We start from the raw sequence: 14,496 nt of genomic DNA, 5'->3' as shown, positions 1-14,496 counted from the left end.
GGCATGTGTATGACATACACAGTTTGGTGGCTTTAACTGACAGCTACAAGTTGTAACAATAAGCCTCTACCATTAAGTCTGTTCTATAACCTGTAAGAATTCAGTTTATAGTGCAGTATGGCATAGAATTTCCAAAAGTGCTAAAGGGCAACACTGAGTACCTTTGAAAAGTCTACCCTACATGTCTATGGAATGACAGTAGTGCCACAGATTAATAAACTCAATTTATCTTGTATGTCAGGCCTGGAGACAAGAAGAGGAGAGTCACCTGTATTTGCTTTTGACTTAATCTTGTAAGGTTGGATTAGACAGTTGTGGTTACATTTCCTACCCCTAACATGGGCTCATACATACAGGCTGGCAGATATTAGACTAAGATGGCACCTGCTGTGTTTGGTTGTTTATTCAGAATGGTAAAGATGGGAGATAACCCTAGCTGTAGTTCTTTTATCCAGTTATACCACTGAAGAATAATCAATTTAAATGCAAACAGCTGCAGCTGCATGTAAGATGTCATTGTACACACAATAGCAGGCTTAGATGCCAGGTTCTCATTCATGCACCATAGGAATGTAATTCATTTCACTATGATATAAGGTGACATAACAGAACACAACTGCTCAGCCAGTGTCATTGTGAAAGTGAAGCACAGCAGGCCATAAAGACTGCAGAAATTATTCCAGTGCAGTGACCATAAATGTCAGATAATACCAAACAGACAACATTGCAGCACATAACCAAGCTTCTCCATCTTCTGTTCTATTTCTTAAAGAAGGCCTTCATTCCAGGGAAAGCATACATCCATTTACCTATTGCTTGATTTTCATAATCAGCCTTGCCAAGTTTTCAGGTAAAGTTCTAAAGCTATCCCTGTGGCATCATAATTATTTCTACAACGACAAATAGTGTTGTCACAAATTAGACTTATTCCTGTGAGATCAAACAAAGAATGTAGATTGTAAACTGTGCAGAGTAGAAATTTTCTCTTACCGTGTATTTGTACAGTGTCTGCTACTATGGGTATAGTACATTTAATAATAGAGAAGTTAGGCTATGATGAGGAAAGCTGAAATCCAGGTTGAAGTGGCTATAATAATAACAAAAGGAATACAGAAAATGCCTGGTGATGAGCTTTCATTTTTTTTAAATTCACAATATGCCTGTTGCAATACTGCTGTTTATCATAGATATGCCAGTAAGGCTGCATGTATGGTTGCTAATATGAAGTTCCCTTTACTGAAATGCTTGCAGCAGAGCCAATGACTGTAACTGATATTTCATTTCCATCTGCAACAAATACACCATCGCCTGTGTGGTATATTTTGATGTACTGTACATCCGAAATAGTAATGGGTTTTTGATAAGTCATGTTTAAATATGGAGCATAGAGTTTCTCTTTGCTTGGCATGTTTATATAAACATAGCAATGCTAGGAGCTAAAAGGTATATCACAGCTCATGCATCAAGGAATACTGAGAGGAAAGTCCCAGTATTGTATGGACGATGCAGATAATTCTTTAAAATTACTAGATAACATGAAACAGCCTTATATCTAATACTAGTATGTCATGTCTCAATAATCTGTACATAAAATGCTGTGAAGGCAAACAACAGCATATATAGCGAAAAAAGATCAGGCTGTAATAAGATAGACAGAAAATACCACTATGTGATTTATCAGCCATCTGGCACAATCCAAGCAACACTCATTCATGGGAGGTTCTAGTTTTCTGATTAGTTACCACAGCAACAGGTCTTCAGAGTATGCTTTAACGTCATGCACCTGTCAGCACCCATTTGACTACACAGTTTACCTTATGCACTGGTGGGCTGCCAAAGATGACATTCTTCCCAGTTTACTTTTTTGTTTGCACCAAGTCTTCCATTATACAATTAATGTGCTTTTCAGGGGATTTAGAACTTGAACATGGGTTTTAAAAAGTGGCATACAAAAGTGAAGCTCTTAGCTCAAAAGTGAAGAAAATTATTACTATTATTAAGCCATTTCCAGGTTATCGTGATACAGAAATTAGTAGGTGCTGGCTGGTTTTAAGGTGGCTTCATATAACTCAGAAATATTTTAAATCTAAAATAAAAAATTCATAGTTTGATCTAAGCACTATTGGTATGTTGGAAAAAAATATAAATTAAAAATAGCCAAGATTCTTCCTCTCAAGGACAGAAATTTCTGCATATTCTTTTTTTTTCTCTTGTGTAGTTTTATGGAAATCAGAAAATGTCCAAAGGCTACATGAATGGCCTTCATACATTTCACAGCATACAACCGGTGAAAAATTGGTTGTTAGACAGCGGAAGAACAACACTTTTCAAAAAGTTTGGAATCCTTGGCAGCCTTTGTATATTATTCCTAGTATAGTTATAGCGATACAGAAATGTCAAAAATGAAATAGCCACGGTAATGAAATTTAACTACTACTGGGTGTGTACAGCAGCCAAAAGAAACTGAGCAGTTTAGATGGTTGGTAATGGCTCCTGTATGGAGGAAGTTGTTTAACCATAGGTCATTGGGTCAAGCTTAGCCCAAGTTAGTAGTGACTGAATGGTGTTGACAACTGGCAGAACATGAAGGATGAGGCCCCGCTGAGGTCAATGTGAGTTCTGACCATTTCTTCTCTATGTATGGAGCATGCACCTGTAGATAGGCAACAAAAACTACACTATCCATTAACAAGTTTTGTCCTGGAACAGCCCCGGATTTTGGGTTGGGGATGGATCATTTCCAGAGGTGGAGTCATGGAATTCCTCCACTTAAAGGCAGTACTACTAGTCCTGCCTTAATAAACAACGAAGCATCATGGTCAGAATCTGTGAAGGCAAAACCCAGCAGTATAGCCTTTGCTATTAGTATCATCATAGTGTTACTAATTTTTCTGCTACCTGTAGTCACATTGATTCTTTCATCAGAGGCTGACGTTGTGTCACTAATGGGTTTTTTGTTCTTAAACAATGAAAATGTGTCTATTTCCCCCCCCCCCCCCCCCCCCCAAGATTAGAGACCAGCTCTAAACTATGCTGCTTGCTTCCAGATATAGGGGAAGCTATATATAAATATAATGGGTATTACCTTGTTCATTTGTTCAGGGGACGAGGCGGAGGGGGAATCATCAGCAGTTTTTGCAGAAATCAATTCAATGGTAGTGAAATGAAAGAGGAAATCAAAGTGACTGGATTGATTGAATGCTTACAGTCTTAATAGCAGATGAAGAATCAATTATCCTTTCTGTGCCATTTAATCTCCTTTAAAGAGGCTGACACAGATTAGAAAAATAAGAGCACTGTATCTGATGTGGAGAGGACCAATGAGTGGTAATTGACATCAACCTCAGACTTTTGTCTAATGTGGAGAAAAATCAAAACAATAAAATCTGGCGTTAGGGCAATCCTGACTAGATGGCTAGAATATGTGTTTTTGGGGCGTAAGGGCTCAAAAGTCAAATCCTAGTGATCTAAAAAAGTCCCTTTTGTTTACCCTTTATCAAACTATGACACAAGTGTGGTTGAAGAAGGCTAAGTAAAAGGGGGAAAAAAAACACCATGAAAGCTTTAAGAGACAAACAAATGTTGTCATCACTTAAAGACAATATTAATGTAGTAGTAGTCGTAGATCTCATATGGTGTGGCCCATGTAAAAGCTCTGCAGCTAGCCCGTGGAGAATTTCCTCTGGTGCAGACACTGCATAGGGTCACCTACATTGCCCCAGCCTTTCCCCCTAGTAAGATCCAGCACAGGGGTCAGCCAAAGATAGGGTTGGGGGATGAGGGAGGCATGTCAAGGAAATCTCAATAGTGATTAGGAAATTCCATGAGACCAGCTGTCCTGGGGAGATTTTTGCCACTGAGGGTTTAAAGCTCACAAGCATAGCTAGTCTCACCAGATTCCAGCTGCAGCTAAGCCAAAACCAGAAAACAAGTCAGTTCCAGCTTTGGAACAATCTAGAATCAAAATCATTGTGCAGGGTAGGATTCTAATCTGAAGGGATACTTGAAGGGATCATAATCAAGGTTCTAGTTTCGCCAGTCTCAGTTTTTTATCATCCCATTTTAAGCCATCTTAATTAGAAGGTTTTGAGTAGAAATCTAGCAATAGGCACAGCACAGCTATTGCAAACTAACAGTGTTTATTATTGTGTCAAGGAATTATTTTGTTGTGTACCAGCAGAAAACTAAGTCAGAGAACATACAGTATTATGAATTATGATTAACTTAGGGGAAGCTATATTTATCTAAAATTGTACATTCAGGCTAGTGTGTTTTTCTCTGTACTTGAAGAATCATTCAGCATTGAGGATGTATGAAACTTTTGTTGCAAACAATGGGAAATTCACCAGATTTTGGGGTATGTTTGGGGACCGGCCTGAACCCAACCCCCTGATTTGAATAGTCCTGAAAGGGGCTTTGGAACTCTATCTGAAATGTGAAAGATAAAAAGTAGAACTGGCATAGAAATAGGTTGAGCAGCGAATTCTAATCCAAATTCAGCTCAAGATCTGGGGTTTTGGTTGGGGCCCATCAGGAGCATAACCTGAAATATCTAGAGATTTGAGGAGGACCAATAACATGTAATTTTAGACAGGACCACTCAGAAAGCATCTAATGAATCATTTCTTTTAAGAGAATTTATGCTAGCAGTTTATTTAATATGCACTTGGATCGCTTTGGAATTTACGACCCATTCATACACAGTGATCATTAAAATGCAATTTCTCTGTACTAGCAGCATTAATGACATTGCAAGGACACCAGGGAATGAGGAACAGGAAAAGACCTCTGACCCAATAAATCTATTCCCTGTGATAGGAGGGAAGGTGCTCTCATGGGTTGGTAACTGGTTAAAAGATAGGAAACAAAGGGTAGGTATAAATTGTCAGTTTTCAGAATGGAGAGAGGTAAATAGTGGTGTCCCCTAGGGGTCTGTACTGGGCCCAGTCCTATTCAACATATTCATAAATGATCTGGAAAAGGGGATGAACAGTGAGGTGGCAAAATTTGCAGATGATACAAAAGTACAAAAAATAGTTAAGACCCAGGCAAACTGCTGGGTTTTTATTTGTCTGTGGGTTTTTGAATTCACTTTTTCAACCCTTTCTCCCCAACTAGGAAGCCTAATGCCTATCTGTCTGCACGTCCTCACATCATATATATGGTCACCACTCTCCCTCTCTTTTCCCCACATTATCTCTCTTCTGTCCTTTTCTGACCCTTTTTAACTTCAAATCTTATTTTGTTTGTATTTTTTTGCCAATTTGTTTTTTCTCTTTTTCTTCTTTGTGGGTCCTCTCCGCCCTTGTCTCATCCCTTCCCTCCCCATGCACGTTCCCCAGAAGACTGCGAGTAGCTCACAGTGGAGGGATGGAAATCTGCCGGTGGCTGGGAAGGGCTGCACCTGTTCTTGAAGCAGAGCTGTGGGCCGAAGGAACAAGGAAGAGAAGCTTGGACTACTTGGCTCCTAAGTGCTAACTGATCCAGCAGCCCCTGTGTACATAAGCTTCTCCAATGGTTGCCTGAATTCAAGGACACTAGGGAAGCAGAGCTGGTGGGAAAGTGGGAGTTTTCAAGATAAGTCATGCAAACCCCACAATATTTTGATTCTGAAATATTACTACAGTGCTCCAGGAGTTATAGTTTGGTTTCCTCATGCTCTCATTCTCTCTCTACAGGCTGAGCTCCCTGCACAGGATACATCTCACATGATATACCAGACTTCCCTTTTGAGGATGGGACTTGATGCATCATGGGAAATGAAATCCATCTCTGAACAGATCAGGAGCATGAGGTATCTAAACAATTCCCACAAGATACCGTGGCGATGTTTCAGCATCCAAAGATGACAGTTTTCATGAGTTCGGTTTTTTGACGTAAAAATCAGTTTTCTACAGAAAGAGTTTTCTTTTACAAAAAAATTAATAGATCTGTCAAGCGATTAAAAAATTAATTGTGATTAATCGTACCATTAATTACGCTGTTAAACAATAAGAGAATACTATTCATTTAAATATTTTTGGATGTTTTCTACATTTTCAAATATATTTTCAGTTACAACACAGAACACAAAGGGTACAGTGCTCACTTTATATATATTTTTATTACAAATATTTGCACTGAAAAAAACAAAAGAAGTAAGATTTTTTCAATTCACCTAATACAAGTATTATAATGCAATCATTTTACTATGAAAGTTGAACTGGCAAATGTAGAATGATGTACAAAAAAAACCTGCATTCAAAAATAAAACAATGTAAAATTGTAGAGTTTGCAGGTCCATTCAGTCCTACATCTTGTTCAGCCAAATGCTCAGACAAACAAGTTTGGTTACAATTTGCAGGAGATAATGCTGCCAGCTTCCTGTTTGCAATGTTACCTGAAAGTGAGAACAGGCATTCCCATGGCACTGTTTTAGTGGTGTCCCAAGACATTTACATACCAGATGTGCTAAAGATTCATATGTCCCTTAATGCTTCAACCACCATTCCAGAGGACATGTGCCCATGCTGATAGTGGGTTCTGCTCAATAACGATCCAAAGCAGTGTGGACCCACGCATGTTCATTTTCATAGAATCATAGCATATCAGGGTTGGAAGGGACCTCAGGAGGTCATCTTGTCCAACCCCCTGCTCAAAAGCAGGACCTATCCCCAATTAAATCATCCCAGCCAGGGCTTTGTCAAGGCTGACTTTAAAAACTTCTAAGGAAGGAGATTCCACCACCTCCCTAGGCAACGCATTCCAGTGTTTCACCACCCTCCTCGTGAAAAAGTTTTTCCTAATATCCAACCTAAACCTCCCCCACTGCAACTTGAGACCATTACTCCTTGTCCTGTCCTCTTCCACCACTGAGAATAGTCTAGAACCATCCTCTCTGGAACCACCTCTCATGTAGTTGAAAGCAGCTATCAAATCCCCCCTCATTCTTCTCTTCTGCAGACTAAACAATCCCAGTTCCCTCAGCCTCTCCTCATAAGTCATGTGTTCCAGACCCCTAATCATTTTTATTGCCCTTCGCTGGACTCTTTCCAATTTATCCACATCCTTCTTGTAGTGTGGGGCCCAAAACTGGACACAGTACTCCAGATGAGGCCTCAACAATGTCGAATAGAGGGGGACGATCACGTCCCTCAATCTGCTCGCTATGCCGCTACTTATACATCCCAAAATGCCATTGGCCTTCTTGGCAACAAGGGCACACTGCTGACTCATATCCAGCTTCTCGTGCACTGTCACCCCTAGGTCCTTTTCCGCAGAACTGCTGCCTAGCCATTCGGTCCCTAGTCTGTAGCTGTGCATTGGGTTCTTCTGTCCTAAGTGCAGGATTGATTCTTTGAGGACCTGCTCCATGATTTTTCCAGGGACTGAAGTGAAGCTGACTGGCCTGTAGTTCCCAAGATCTTCCTTCTTCCCTTTTTTAAAGATTGGCACTACATTAGCCTTTTTCCCGTCATCCGGGACTTCCCCTGTTTGCCACGAGTTTTCAAAGATAATGGCCAATGGCTCTGCAATCACAGCCGCCAGTTCCTTTAGCACTCTCGGATGCAACTCGTCCGGCCCCATGGACTTGTGCACGTCCAGCTTTTCTAAATAGTCCCTAACCACCTCTTTCTCCACAGAGGGCTGGCCATCTATTCCCCATGTTGTGATGCCCAGCGCAGCAGTCTGGGAGCTGACCTTGTTAGTGAAGACAGAGGCAAAAAAAGCATTGAGTACATTAGCTTTTTCCACATCCTCTGTCACTAGGTTGCCTCCCTCGTTCATTAAGGGGCCCACACTTTCCTTGGCTTTCTTCTTGTTGCCAACATACCTGAAGAAACCTTTCTTGTTACTCTTAACATCTCTGGCTAGCTGCAGCTCCAGGTGCGATTTGGCCCTCCTGATTTCATTCCTACATGCCCGAGCAATATTTTTATACTCTTCCCTGGTCATATGTCCAACCTTCCACTTCTTGTAAGCTTCTTTTTTATGTTTAAGATCCGCTAGGATTTCACCGTTAAGCCAAGCTGGTCGCCTGCCATATTTACTATTCTTTCGACACATTGGGATGGTTTGTCCCTGTAACCTCAACAGGGATTCCTTGAAATACAGCCAGCTCTCCTGGACTCCTTTCCCCTTCATGTTAGTCCCCCAGGGGATCCTACCCATCCGTTCCCTGAGGAAGTCAAAGTCTGCTTTCCTGAAGTCCAGGGTCCGTATCCTGCTGCTTACCTTTCTTCCCTGTGTCAGGATCCTGAACTCAATCAACTCATGGTCACTGCCTCCCAGATTCCCATCCACTTTTGCTTCCCCTACTAATTCTTCCTGGTTTGTGAGCAGCAGGTCAAGAAAAGCTCCCCCCCTAGTTGGCTCCTCTAGCACTTGCACCAGGAAATTGTCCCCTACGCTTTCCAAAAACTTCCTGGATTGCCTATGCACCGCTGTACTGCTCTCCCAGCAGATATCAGGAAAATTAAAGTCACCCATGAGAACCAGGGCGTGCGATCTAGTAGCTTCCGCGAGCTGCCGGAAGAAAGCTTCATCCACCTCATCCCCCTGGTCCGGTGGTCTATAGCAGACTCCCACCACTACATCACTCTTGTTGCTCACACTTCTAAACTTAATCCAGAGACACTCAGGTTTTTCTGCAGTTTCGTACCGGAGCTCTGAGCAGTCATACTGCTCCCTTACATACAGTGCTACTCCCCCACCTTTTCTGCCCTGCCTGTCCTTCCTGAACAGTTTATAACCATCCATGACAGTACTCCATTCATGTGAGTTATCCCACCAAGTCTCTGTTATTCCAATCACGTCATAATTCCTTGACATCACCAGGACCTCCAGTTCTCCCTGCTTGTTTCCAAGGCTTTGTGCATTCGTATATAAGCACTTGAGATAACCTGCTGATCGCTCCTCATTTTCAGTATGAGGCAGGAGCCCTCCCCTCACAGACATTCCTGCCTGTGCTTCCTCCCGGTATCCCGCTTTCCCACTTACCTCAGGGCTTTGGTCTCCTTCCCCCAGTGAACCTAGTTTAAAGCCCTCCTCACTAGGTTAGCCAGCCTGCTCGCAAAGATGCTCTTCCCTCTCTTCGTAAGGTGGAGCCCGTCTCTGCCTAGCACTCCTCCTTCATGGAACACCAAGAATACCTCATCATCTGAGTCAGATGCCACCAGGGGAAGGTTGATTTTCTTTTTTGGTGGTTCTGGTTCTGTAGTTTCCATATCGGAGTATTGGTCTTTTAAGACTTCTGAAAGCATGCTCCACACCCCGTCCCTCTCAGATTTTGGACTGCACTTCAGATTCTTAAACCTTGAGTCAAGTGCTGTAACTATTTTTAGAAATCCCATATTGGTACCTTCTCTGTGTTTTTTCAAATCTGCAGTGAAAGTGTTCTTAAAATGAATATGTGCTGGGTCATCATCTGAGGCTGCTATATATGAAATATATGGCAGAATGTAGGTAAAACAACAGAAGCCATACAATTCTTCCCCCCACCCAAGGAGTTCAGTCACAAATTTAATAAATGCATTATTTTTTTAACAAGCATCATCAGGATGGACGCATGTCCTCTGGATTGGTGGCCGAAACATGAAAGGGCGTGTGAATGTTTAGCATATCTGGCACATAAATACCTTGCAACGCCTGCTACAAAAGTGCCATGTGAACATACTGTTCTGACTTGAAGGTGACATTCTAAATAAGAAGCAGGCAGCATTATTTCCCATAAATGTAAACAAACTTGTTTCTCTTAGTGGTTGGCTGAATAAGAAGGAGGACTGAGTGGACTTGTAGGCTCTAAACTTTTGCATTGTTTTGTTTTTGAGTGCAGTTATGTAACAAAAAAAATCTACATTTATAAGTTGCACTTTCATGATAAAGAGATTGCACAATAGTACTTGTATGAGATGAATTGAAAAATACTATTTCTTATTTTTACAGTGCAAATATTTGTAATAAAAATAATAATATAAAGTGAGCACCGTACACTTTGTATTCTGTGTTGTAACAGAAATCAATTTATTTGAAAATGTAGAAAAATACGCAAAAATATTCAATACATTTCAATTGGTATTCTATTGTTTAACAGTGCTATTAATTGCAATTAATTAATTGTGATTAATTTTTTTAGTTAATCACATGAGTTAACTGTGATTAACTGACAGCCCTAAACATTAATTTAGTCAAAAAAATCAATTTTCTATGGAAAAAAACAGTTTTGATGGAAATTTTTTGAACAGCTCTAACAGGCAGCTTTTACAAAGCCACTGTTGCTTTACTCACTGTTACAGTAGCAGGTTTGCAGCAGGGAGGATCTTAGTTCATTGAGTTTTAGTGTCTCAATTCCTCCTAGGTCCATCTGACAGCCATAGGGCACCCCCACCCTGACTTTGGGGCATGTTTCTGTAAAGTGAAAATAACCAAATCTCTGGTATAGCAGTAAGCATTGCAAAATCTGGAATGGGCTAAAATGTGCACAATCCTGAGAGCTGAGAGAGCAATATTACCAGCCCCAAGTGTTTAAAAAGTCACAAGTCAGACATAAAAAACAAAGGTTAAAATAATGAGTAATAATAAAGTGGGGAAGGGATGCCTTCTGAATTTTGGGTGTTTAAGATTCACATTTTCAAGCTATTCTTCACAACCATAATGGCTAAAAAAAAAAAAAAAAAAAAAAAACTTTCTAAAGAAAACATGCTGCCATAATCATACCACCACCACCACACCAAATATTAGCAGACTCCTCGTAAAGCCACAGGGGTTGGTAAATTACAGGCATGATGCTAAAAAGTGAAAATTTTAAAAGCTAGTGCTGTGGAGATGGAGGTAAAGAAAGCTTCTTTTCCATCATGGTGTCTGCAAACAACATAGCAGCAAAGTTCCTTTGACAGGTTAATAGGCTGGCAAATCTGCATTGCCTCTGCTTGGAGACAGAGCTGATTAGAAAAGGAGTACTTGTGGCACCTTAGAGACTAACAAATTTATTTGAGCATAAGTTTTCGTGAGCTACAGCTCACTTCATTGGATGCATGCAGTGACTGTATGTATCCCATGAAGTGAGCTGTCGCTCACGAAAGCTTATGCTCAGAAAACTTATGCTCAAATAAATTTGTTAGTCTCTAAGGTGCCATAAGTACTCCTTTTCTTTTTGCGGATACAGACTAACACGACTGCTACTCTGAGAGCTGATTAGAGATGATTAAACAAATGTGAATCAGACCAGCTGCTTCAGTAGTAGCAGACCTCTGTCTGAAAGGGCCAGGTGTGACATTCTCTCACTGCATTTCAGACAGTTGCACTTGCTAAATATCTGAAGGGGCTTGGAGAATTTAAACTTGTAATCTGGATCAATGTCCCAGATAGCTGGTTCAGTTTTTATGTAATTCTTATATCAGATTTTTATAGGTGCATATACAGCACGATAAGTTTATTTTACCACATCTTGACTTTTTTTTTTTACAGCTTGACTTTTCTTTTTTAAAGACAAACAAGTGTCGAGAACTGTAATAACATACTGCTAAGACTACTGTTACGATTTTTTTTTTTAAATGTGATTTCCTCCCAGGCAGGAGGTTGCATATAGCAGTTCTCACTGATGTTACTAAGTACAGATGTAAAGATTGGTCAATTACCAAGCTTTCTGTTTTTTCAGGAGCGTACCAAAGAATTTTTATTGAAATGTAGACACAAATATACAAAGTAAGACTTTTTCATTCCATTCTGGGCACCTTAGTGATTTTTGTGTTACTTGTTGCCTTCCCCGAAATGTCAAAAAAACCTGTAGGCAACTCAGTGGGGAACCATAAAAAATATCTCTAAGAATGGATTGACGGATGAAGAAATTATTGGGGATAGAGGAAAGGGAGAAGAAGTAAAGGGCATAAACATTGTGAAAAGAGGAGCATTAGATTAGTCAAGGAGTTAGAACAGCTACTCGGTTTATTCAACTAAAAATCTAAGCTGGTATCAGGAAAATAATTGCTAGCAGTGAAACCTATTAGACCTATTAGTGAGATTTAATAGGCTCCCAAAGGAAGTGACATTGCTTCAGTTATTTAAAACTCCCAAACAGATAGAAAATATACAGTAGGGAAAAATCTTGTTTCAGGAAGAAAAGAAATGAACAAGATGGTTCACTTGGTCTCTTCTTTTAATAATTCTTGGGCACAATAGATATAATCATGCCTCTAGCTTCTAAACATTAATTCCAGTAATTGGTGAAATTTGAAGCAGATCCTTAAACTATAACTTTCTACTATTTAGTGTAGTAAAAGTAACATTATGCTGGAGTTTGGGTGAAATCTTGATGAAGCTAGTGGACATCATAGCTGCCTTTCATTCAGGATAAATGTAAAAAGCTATTAAGCTCCCTTACAGAATAAAATAACAGATGACAGGGGCCGTTTCCCAAAACACAGGCCACATGCAAGGAGCTGAGCTATGTGGCAGAGTGCAAATGCAGGGGGACTGGGTATTAATTTGGAAGAGCTATATGTGTGAGAGAGAAACAGCTAGAAATTCCACAAGGCAGACAGAGAAGGCAGCAAGGAAGCCCTAGAGACAGCCAGAGAACACTTGTACCAGGACCCTAAGAGAGTGCTTTTGGGTGGAGTGCTGGCTGGAAAGAGGCTTGAAATTGTGAGGGGGAAAAAACCACAATCAATAAATCTGCTGTGTTCAGGGAAACTGGGTTTTATTTACATTCTTTGTAAATAAACTGAGTTGAATTAAAGAAATTCCTGACTCCGTCATCAATTTCTCCTCCAAATGGACACAACCTTCAAGACCTCAGATAATGGCTAACCACTCAGATCAAAACATGTAAACAGTAATATTACATAGAATAAGGAAAGACACCAAGAAAGTTTTAAAAATTATTTCAGTATATAAGCAGCACTCCCAAAGCCTTGACAAAAGCTCTCTTGTTCTAAAATATAGCAAATCTAAAATTGACATATAAAATGGGCTTTTAGGGGTGATCCTGTTCCCATTGCCTTCAGTGGGTGCAGGATTCAATCACTCTATGGCAGCTGTGAATGAGCACAGTGTGTACTGTCCTATCAAACCACAAAAGAGACTGTAGAAGGCACAGCAGGCTACACAACTGCAGAGAAGAGCCCCAGTACATTATAACATCACTAATGAGCAGTCTCCAGTCCTTCAGCACAACATTTACAAACATTTAAAGAGTTTGTTTCTATGAGAGCATATACTGCACACATAACCCACTTGATGTATCACACTGATACATCTTAGGAAGGGAAAGTTGAAGGTGCACCTATCTAGTGAGATCTTTGGTTATTGCATATATTAACTGTTTTGTAAGTCATAATGTTGAGATAGAAGTGATCACAGATCTATGCCCAATTATCTGAAAGGAGATTATCACTTATAGCAGGAAATCAGTGGCATCCTCCTGAACTGTTAAAATAATCTGTTTTCTTCAGTGTCTTTGAACTAAAGATCTTGCTGAATCTGTTCTCTGTGGCTATAATTTCAGGACGGAAGATATTGAATTAATAGAGCTCTATCAGCAGCATAAAGATGAATATGATGAACAGACTCATTATTTGTAGTTCCACATATTTATAAGACCATTGGGTAAAACACTACGGGCTACAGTGTTGTCAATATACCTAGGACTCCTAGATCTACATCATCTTCTCATTTAGCATTGATAATATTTTCTTGATTTTCTAGTCTAGAGGGAATTAGGAGACCAGATGAAAAATAGGAGGCGCACACTAAATCTTCAGAAAACAGCATTGACCTTGAATAGAGAGAGGAAGTATGACAATCTCACAGAAGCTGTAACCTCCCTGTTCAGAGTACCTGGCCTCTGGTTTTCAAAGAAGGAGAAGTGTAACCTCAGGGTTCTTTTGGACTCATTCTCAAAGATACCCAGTGACAAAAAATAAGAAAAAGAAAACAACCTCCCCCACTTTTTTCCCCACCTTTCTTCCTACGCTCTAATTTAATTGTTAGCAAAAACAGTGTATGGAGTCTGTAAGTGAAGTAGAGTGAGGCTGAATGATGCAATATAATAATAAATTACAGAACAGACAATCTCTTAACTGTTCAATTTGAGATGTTCTAATATTTGGATTTTTTTGAAAAAGTGTAGAAATTGCTTTGGTGTATTAGCTGAATGCTAGCACATTTTCAATCTTAAGTCTCTTTGAGTTATTCCACCCCACATCCTGCAATATATAGACACTTTTATTATGGAACAAAAGCTTTAAGAAATAGATGGTTTTCACAGTGTGTTATTAGTTTTTCTTTATATATCATATAGAAATGTTTAAAAGGACAAAACATTTCTTTTCATTTTTTCAGGTCAACTTTAGAGGCCTGGAATGTGATTAGCTCATTATGGAGTTTATGGTTTACTTTACAATATAAATTACCATACTTTGGAAATTTCACTACTGCTGAAATTATATGGATTAATAAATGATAGACTGGACTCTTTATTCTATTTTGAATACATAGACTGCTGCAGAAACCTTCGGC

Source organism: Lepidochelys kempii, chromosome 2, assembly GCF_965140265.1.
Source record: "Lepidochelys kempii isolate rLepKem1 chromosome 2, rLepKem1.hap2, whole genome shotgun sequence".
NCBI lineage: Eukaryota > Metazoa > Chordata > Testudines > Cheloniidae > Lepidochelys > Lepidochelys kempii.
The sequence above is the reverse complement of the archived record's forward strand: the minus strand, read 5'-3'. Positions refer to the sequence as shown.